Genomic DNA, 7,905 nt, shown 5'->3' on the forward strand with positions numbered 1-7,905 from the left:
ACTACAGCAATCGGAATGAGAAAAGTCCCTTTCATTGATTTTTGGTGAATATTTTAAACTTTTAATTGCATACTGTTTCACCATCATGTGACATATGAGACAAATATGACCTGTAGTAAGTAAAGGCTTACTATTGGCAGCTACTACAGCAATCAGAATGAGAAAATGTCTTTTGGTTGATTTTTGGTGAATATTTTAAACTTTTAATTGCATACTGTTTCACCATCATGTGACATATGAGACAAATATGACCTGTAGTAAGTAGGACGCTTACTATTGGCAGCTACTACAGCAATCGTCGGATGAGAAAATGTCTTTTGGTTGATTTTTGGTGAATATTTTAAACTTTTAATTGCATACTGTTTCACCATCATGTGACATATGAGACAAATATGACCTGTAGTAAGCAAAGGCTTACTATTGGCAGCTACTACAGCAATCGGAATGAGAAAAGTCCCTTTCATTGATTTTTGGTGAATATTTTAAACTTTTAATTGCATACTGTTTCACCATCATGTGACATATGAGACAAATATGACCTGTAGTAAGTAAAGGCTTACTATTGGCAGCTACTACAGCAATCAGAATGAGAAAATGTCTTTTGGTTGATTTTTGGTGAATATTTTAAACTTTTAATTGCATACTGTTTCACCATCATGTGACATATGAGACAAATATGACCTGTAGTAAGTAAAGGCTTACTATTGGCAGCTACTACAGCAATCGGAATGAGAAAATGTCTTTTGGTTGATTTTTGGTGAATATTTTAAACTTTTAATTGCATACTGTTTCACCATCATGTGACATATGAGACAAATATGACCTGTAGTAAGTAAAGGCTTACTATTGGCAGCTACTACAGCAATCAGAATGAGAAAATGTCTTTTGGTTGATTTTTGGTGAATATTTTAAACTTTTAATTGCATACTGTTTCACCATCATGTGACATATGAGACAAATATGACCTGTAGTAAGTAAAGGCTTACTATTGGCAGCTACTACAGCAATCGGAATGAGAAAAGTCCCTTTCATTGATTTTTGGTGAATATTTTAAACTTTTAATTGCATACTGTTTCACCATCATGTGACATATGAGACAAATATGACCTGTAGTAAGTAAAGGCTTACTATTGGCAGCTACTACAGCAATCGGAATGAGAAAAGTCCCTTTCATTGATTTTTGGTGAATAATTTAAACTTTTAATTGCATACTGTTTCACCATCATGTGACGTATGAGACAAATATGACCTGTAGTAAGTAAAGGCTTACTATTGGCAGCTACTACAGCAATCGGAATGAAAAAAATGTCTTTTGGTTGATTTTTGGTGAATATTTTAAACTTTTAATTGCATACAGTTTCACCATCATGTGACATATGAGACAAATATGACCTGTAGTAAGTAAAGGCTTACTATTGGCAGCTACTACAGCAATCAGAATGAGAAAATGTCTTTTGGTTGATTTTTGGTGAATATTTTAAACTTTTAATTGCATACTGTTTCACCATCATGTGACATATGAGACAAATATGACCTGTAGTAAGTAAAGGCTTACTATTGGCAACTACTACAGCAATCGGAATGAGAAAAGTCCCTTTCATTGATTTTTGGTGAATATATGTCTGAGAAAATTCTTTGCAATCTACCAAAACGGTAATTTGTAGACGGCCCCTTAGACAGAACCTAACAACAGAACAGGAAGTTAAAATCGAATATCAAGTGAATATCAAACGTCCAGCCAACTTCACCGCGCTAAGAAAAACATGTTATGTTAGCACAGAGGCTAGCTAGAAAGTGCATTATGCCGCTATTTTAACATTCTGGCACTTGAAAAAGGTACAACAATCCACTTGTAACTCTTATTATTGATCTGGTCATAAATCACAGTGCACATGTTCATACAATGAATATGCGGACATAAATACACAATATCTGTACTCCGTGCTGCTCTCAGCAACTCACCTCGGGCACGTCTCTCATAACTGGCAATGAATACACAACAGCCAGTGGCATTAAACTACTGCAGAGAGGGGGCGCCCTTGAGCCAATAATTCAGAATTACTATTAAATACAATAATGGCAAGTGGAATGGCATAATACGTAAACCCTGTTACACGAGCCCACGAAAATACACCGTTTCGTTCCCTACGTTGTTTGTAAAGTTATCAATCTGTTGCTGACACGCGCTTCACACCGCGAGCAGGCTCACGTGCCACTCGGCGGAGAAGAGAGAAAGAAAAAGAGACGCTGTGGACGTGTGTGTGTGTGTGTGTGTGTGTGTGTGTGTGTGTGTGTGTGTGTGTGTGTGTGTGTGTGTTTGTATGCGCGCGCGCGCGCACACACACACACACACACACGTCCACAGCGTCTCTTTTTCTTTCTCTCTTAGAATGGGCACACAAGCACAGGAAAGTTGTAGGAGTGTGTGTATGGAGATGTCTTTCCCATTCATTTCCTGTGGCAGTCATTTTTTACGTAAACTAAAGAAGTGACCAAGTTGAATAAATCACTCAAAATTCAAAGAAAGTAGTCACAATTAATTGTATGTGTTAAAATGCCTTTTGTGAAGGATATCATAAGGTCGTGAGGCAATCTGATGAAAAATGCGATATTTTATTTTATTAAATTGTGTCTAATCTGTCCGTGTCTATGTCTGACGTAATAAAATATCCATATTATGACTAATAACACTTGAATTGTACAATTTTGTAAGAATTGTTTATTTTAATAAGGAGTTAACAAATTAACAATGATTGAATGTAAAATTATTTCCTAAGCATGTGCAATATTTTCAATTGTTTTCAGCGTACCAGCACCGGAAGCTGTCACAGATTTGAATAATAGGTAAGTTGCAATGGCAGCCATCCATATACTATCCCATGACATTTTACATATTCCTTTCCTTGTTCTACAACAACCAAATAACATCATCATGCTGATAGCTTTTGCTCTTCCCAAATACAAGTAGCCAGGTGAGATGTTTGCAACTACATGATTTTTATCAATCCAGTTGCAATAGGCCAAGTTCCAAACCATGAACTGTTTAATGAATGAATTAATGAACTGCCCTATTTGTGATTTTAGAGGTTTTATACCGATCACTGCATGAAAAGTAGGATTTTCGTCAGTATGCGGCACTGTAGATTGTCGTGGAACTTCAGGTTTACGGCTGTACACGGCAATTTACAGGCAACATCGAAAACTGCCGAAAATTGTCGGAAATTGACGTGGGCCTTGCTTGGCAGTTGTCCCCCCATGACCCCCCCTCCCTCTAATTCTAGGGGAGGCTTTCACATGTAAATGAAAATGCTGCTATACAAATGCAAATCAGGGTAGCAGGGGGAGTTTTACCCCAGGTGACATTTTTCTAAAAGGTATTAACTTAATTTTAAGAAAATCTCTTAAAATAGATCAGACTCAGTATAGCCTAATTGTAGACTCTTCAATTTTAGCTTGAATTGATTTATTTAATGGAAGTATGCTAGATTAATTACTTTGTATGTCATTAGCAATGACCAATGTTATGTAAAAAAGATACACAAAATAATTTATTTCAACAATTAGTTTTAATCAGGTTTGCCACAAAGGTAAAATGTGCATTCCATGATTCATTCACAGTCTCCTCGAGCTCAACCACTGAGCATAGTGACATGACTACAGTATTTGGTCTTGCTCATCCAACATTGTCTGGTGGAATGGAGACAGAGCCTCCACTGTACAGTTTTCTAAGAGAAGTCTTTCTGCTGACACCAAAACACTGTGCTTCACATAAAGCATATCAGCTTTGTCATTGCATGACAAGGTCCCAACCATTTCTCTTCTTAAAATACTGGCAAATTCAGCACCATATTCACATGTCCATGGCATATGAAGCGGTTGGCTCTGCTGAAATGGCCTCATAATCCAGACTTCAATTGTGCTTTTATTAACATTTCCCAGTAATCCATTATAACTCACTGTAATTCACCTCCACACCAGTGTGTGCGCTGTTCGCGCCCTGCTGGTTAATCTGCTCCACGGTCTCTCTCTATCACTCTGCCCCGCCCTCTACCCCCGCCCTCACTGCTTCCATTTGAAAAAATCGGCGGGACATGGGAGATGAGTCTGAGAGTTGGAGCAAAAACTTCTGAAATATGGGAATATTTCAGGCCAACTGGTAAAAGAGTTGTCGGTACACTCTCCAAAGATGCGCTCACAGAAAAGAAGAAGACAACGTAAGTATATGATTATTAATGAAACGGCGAGCTAGTCTGTACTGTTTATTAACTCTTGATCGTACAATGACTGTCTTTGGATGTTAAACAGGCTACTTAAACTTGGCAGTAATGTTTTAAACCCCACCAAGTTTAAACGCGAGCAGCACAGAGCTGTGGCTGCTTTCAGCGCCATTCATTACATAGCTAAGCTGGTGATGTTGTTTTATAAAAGTGTATTTTTTTTATCTCGTAATTTACAGGAAGCAGTCCGCCGTCTTCACAACTCTGAGATAAACCGTAGCAGACACTACGAACCGGAGCAAGGGTAAGATTTAAAGAATATGCTTTCATTGAATGAATTTCATTAACTCTTCTGTATAAGGACATAGATACGTTAATAGATACCGATCTTAACCATAGTTTTTATTTTTTTTTACAGACTAACCTCGCCTCATAACGAGGCTGTGACCTATATTTGCTCGGAGCTGTCTGCAAGTCCAGATTACATGACGCTGATAATGACGCCATTGTGTGTAAGTAATTTTTTTCATCTTTCCTTGTTTAATTTTACTGTGACTTATGTTTTTTATTCATGCCACTCTCATCTAATTGTTTTCCAGCTGCCTGTAAGACATATTACGAGACAGCACGCAGGAGCTTCAGCTAGAAACAACCAGATGTGGCATCGCGGGCAGAAGCTGTGAAGAGCTCAGCTCGGAGTCGGTCGAGAAGAAAAGAGGGTAAGACTAGATCCGTTTGGTTAATGTGAATATTTTTCAGGTGCATTCATAGATGTGTTGTGTCCATACGCAGTGCATTGCGCAGTACTGACTGTCTTTATTGATTGATTTTACAGCTGCTGGAAGCGAGACAGAGTATGCTGGCTTCGGGTGAGGTGGGCATTTGGAAGTGCGCCACATAGACATCCAGGACAACGCACCACAGACGTCTGCTAAATAGACAGAATGCTGCCGGTTACCTACAGCTCCGAGGCAGCCGCGAGTTAGGTGTGGACGGTGCTGCTTCTCGTGAGCGAGGGATATTTGTTGTGTGTGCTGTGTGTCTCCTATGCTTTGTACGCAGTTTTTTTTCTGTCTGTGTTTTGTGTCAAAGCTCTATCTTTGAATAAACAGCACGTTCCTGGCAAATAATTTTAACTATGATAATCATGACATGAATATACAACATAGCATATATGAAATAAATATATATATATATATATATATATATAAAATTTTATTATTATAATAATGATGGCCCAGGTTGACCAATAGCCTAACCCGTGACAGACCTGTGAACCAATCACGAGAGATTTTTCTTGTTTAAAAGTAGTGGTTTCATCCAATAGCAAGTGGGGAAATTCCAGCCAGGCCAGACGTTCTCTGGCCTGGCGCCTATTCATATTCTAATTAGATCCATTAACACCTCCGCGGGGGCTCTCCACATACGTCATGGTTCGTTTCCGACAATATGTGGCACAGACGAACGTGACGTTCACAGCCTGTAAATTGTCGATAACTGCCGAAAATTGTTAGCCTAGCTGTTAGCCACACACATGTGCGCACACAGGCATGTACCTCTGGACATTATTTCACATTTCTTGCTGTACAGCATGTATAACTTGTTTGTTTATTCCCATTTTTATTGACAGAGTGCTCACAAATAACCTCGTGTCCATAATGAACATGGATGTGACAAGCTGCCATTCAAAAGAATGGAACTTTATAAGGTCATGATAGGTAATTATATTTTCTATTTGTGCACCTACAACACCTATAGCTCTATTCTCTACATGATTTTTATTTTGATCAGTATGTGCAAGATAAATGGCAACTGCTGTTAAATTTAGGTGCCATCCAGAAGTCACAACCCGGCATCACAGAAGCTTCCATTGGTAGCCTGATGGCCAACCATTTGCGCGCTGCACCGGACAGAAGAAGGGGCACTGGGTGCTGGAAGGTAGGAGCTGCTGCAAACAACAATGTAGATTTAGGGCCCTATCTTGCACTCAGCGCAATTGACTTTGTACACCGACACATGTATCATTCCTATTTTGCACCTGACGCACAGCGGACTTTTCCCTCCACAGACACACGTCGGTAAATTAGGGAATGTATTTTGCGCTCCCGGGGGCGGTTCAGCGAAAAGAGGAGGCGTGTTCAGGCGCAAACGTTCCCTGGTGCTATTTTGCAGTTTCAGAAAACAATTCCGCCACTGACCAGGAAAAACCTGGTCTAAAGTCAGTGGTGCTAGTCTAAAGTCAGTGGCGCATAATTCCGATGCTATTTTAGGGGCACATGCTTGGCCATAATGTAGCGTGCGCAGGCAAATCCGCCGTCATAATAGCAATCCGCCATGGAATAAGCGCGCCTTCTCTTAAAGGGAATGTGAGATGACGCTCTGATTGGGTATTTTCACGTTACGCCCAAACCACACCTAGCTACTTCAGACCAACCCATTTTAGATTTGCGTCGGGCGCAAGACTCACTTATCCCGCCAGTATAATAGCAACAGCGCCAGAGATCCGCCCACAAAGCTACTTGCATTCTGCGTTTCATACTTGCGTTTCAGATCGTTAAAATAGGGCCTTTAGGCCCAATCTCATTTCTCTGTTTTTATCCTTCCCCTTCAAAATGTGGACTGATTACTATCAGTAATATGAGATCCTGACATATGACACTATTAACAGATATTAACAAAGGGTTTGACTCAATCCTTTTTCATATATTAGTACACATCTGCACCTCTCACAACTGCATGTGATTAGGCTATAATGTGGGTTATGTTTTAGTTGTCTATATACTGTAGAGTAGCCTACTACTGATGGGTACTAAGCGTGAGTTATGTTAATGGACAGGGCCCATTTTAATATTTGCTTTCTTGTTCTCTTGTTCCCTTTTATAGGCACTTGAAATCTCTGGAAGTGTGAATGCATAGCGCCCCCACTGTATTACACTGCTCAAAAAAATTAAATAAAAACATATCAGATCTCAAAATATGTGTATGTTGTCAGTCATTGTACATTTAGGTTGAAATTGAGTGATGCTTGACATTGAAATGATATCAAAATATGTCAATACATTTTGATGTAATTTTGACATCAATGTTTGATGTCACATTTATGTTGAATTGATATCGAAGCTTGATATTGAATGATATCAAAATAGCATTAAAATGACATCAACATCATGACATCCTGACGTCAAATAGATGTAGAATTGACATCAAATGCTAACAAAGATTGACATTGTAATGACATCAACATCATGACATCTTGAGGTCAAATAAATGTTGAATTGACATCAAATGCCAACAAAGCATGACATCAAAATAACATCAAAATGACATCAGCAGAGGTCAAAGTATTGACATCAAATTGACGTCAACACTTTGACGTCAGTTTGACTTTCATTTTTGACCTATTTCGTGACGTAATTTTGACGTCAATGTTTGATGTCATATTGATGTTAAATTGACATCAAATGCCCACTGGGTTAAACTGTCTTCCATTGTGCCAAACTTCGGAGGAGCTTTGTGCCAAGATGCAAGCCCACCCGTCGCATTAATATGGGTAAGTATTTGATATTATTGCTACACATATAGGCCTACTGGGAACACATCCTCCTCCCCATTTCCCACCCCCCTCCTTCTCTCTCTCTCTCTCTCTCGCTGCAGGCTGAGCGACTTTTGCGCTGCACTTGAAAAGTTC

At 39.2% G+C, this 7,905-nt stretch overlaps 1 protein-coding gene across 1 annotated transcript in view; it reads left to right on the forward strand.

Moving 5' to 3' along the window:
- LOC120549660 overlaps positions 1-7,184 on the forward strand; it is a 57,151-nt gene extending 49,967 nt beyond the window's left edge. The window contains exons 2-5 of the mRNA XM_039786714.1: positions 2,806-2,844; positions 5,848-5,935; positions 6,046-6,155; positions 7,101-7,184. The gene's annotated coding sequence lies outside the window, so the exon portion shown is untranslated. The remainder of the gene's footprint in view (positions 1-2,805; positions 2,845-5,847; positions 5,936-6,045; positions 6,156-7,100) is intronic.
- Positions 7,185-7,905: the final 721 nt, after the last annotated feature.

Source organism: Perca fluviatilis, chromosome 20 (genome assembly GCF_010015445.1).
Source record: "Perca fluviatilis chromosome 20, GENO_Pfluv_1.0, whole genome shotgun sequence".
In the NCBI taxonomy this organism is placed as follows: Eukaryota; Metazoa; Chordata; class Actinopteri; order Perciformes; family Percidae; genus Perca; species Perca fluviatilis.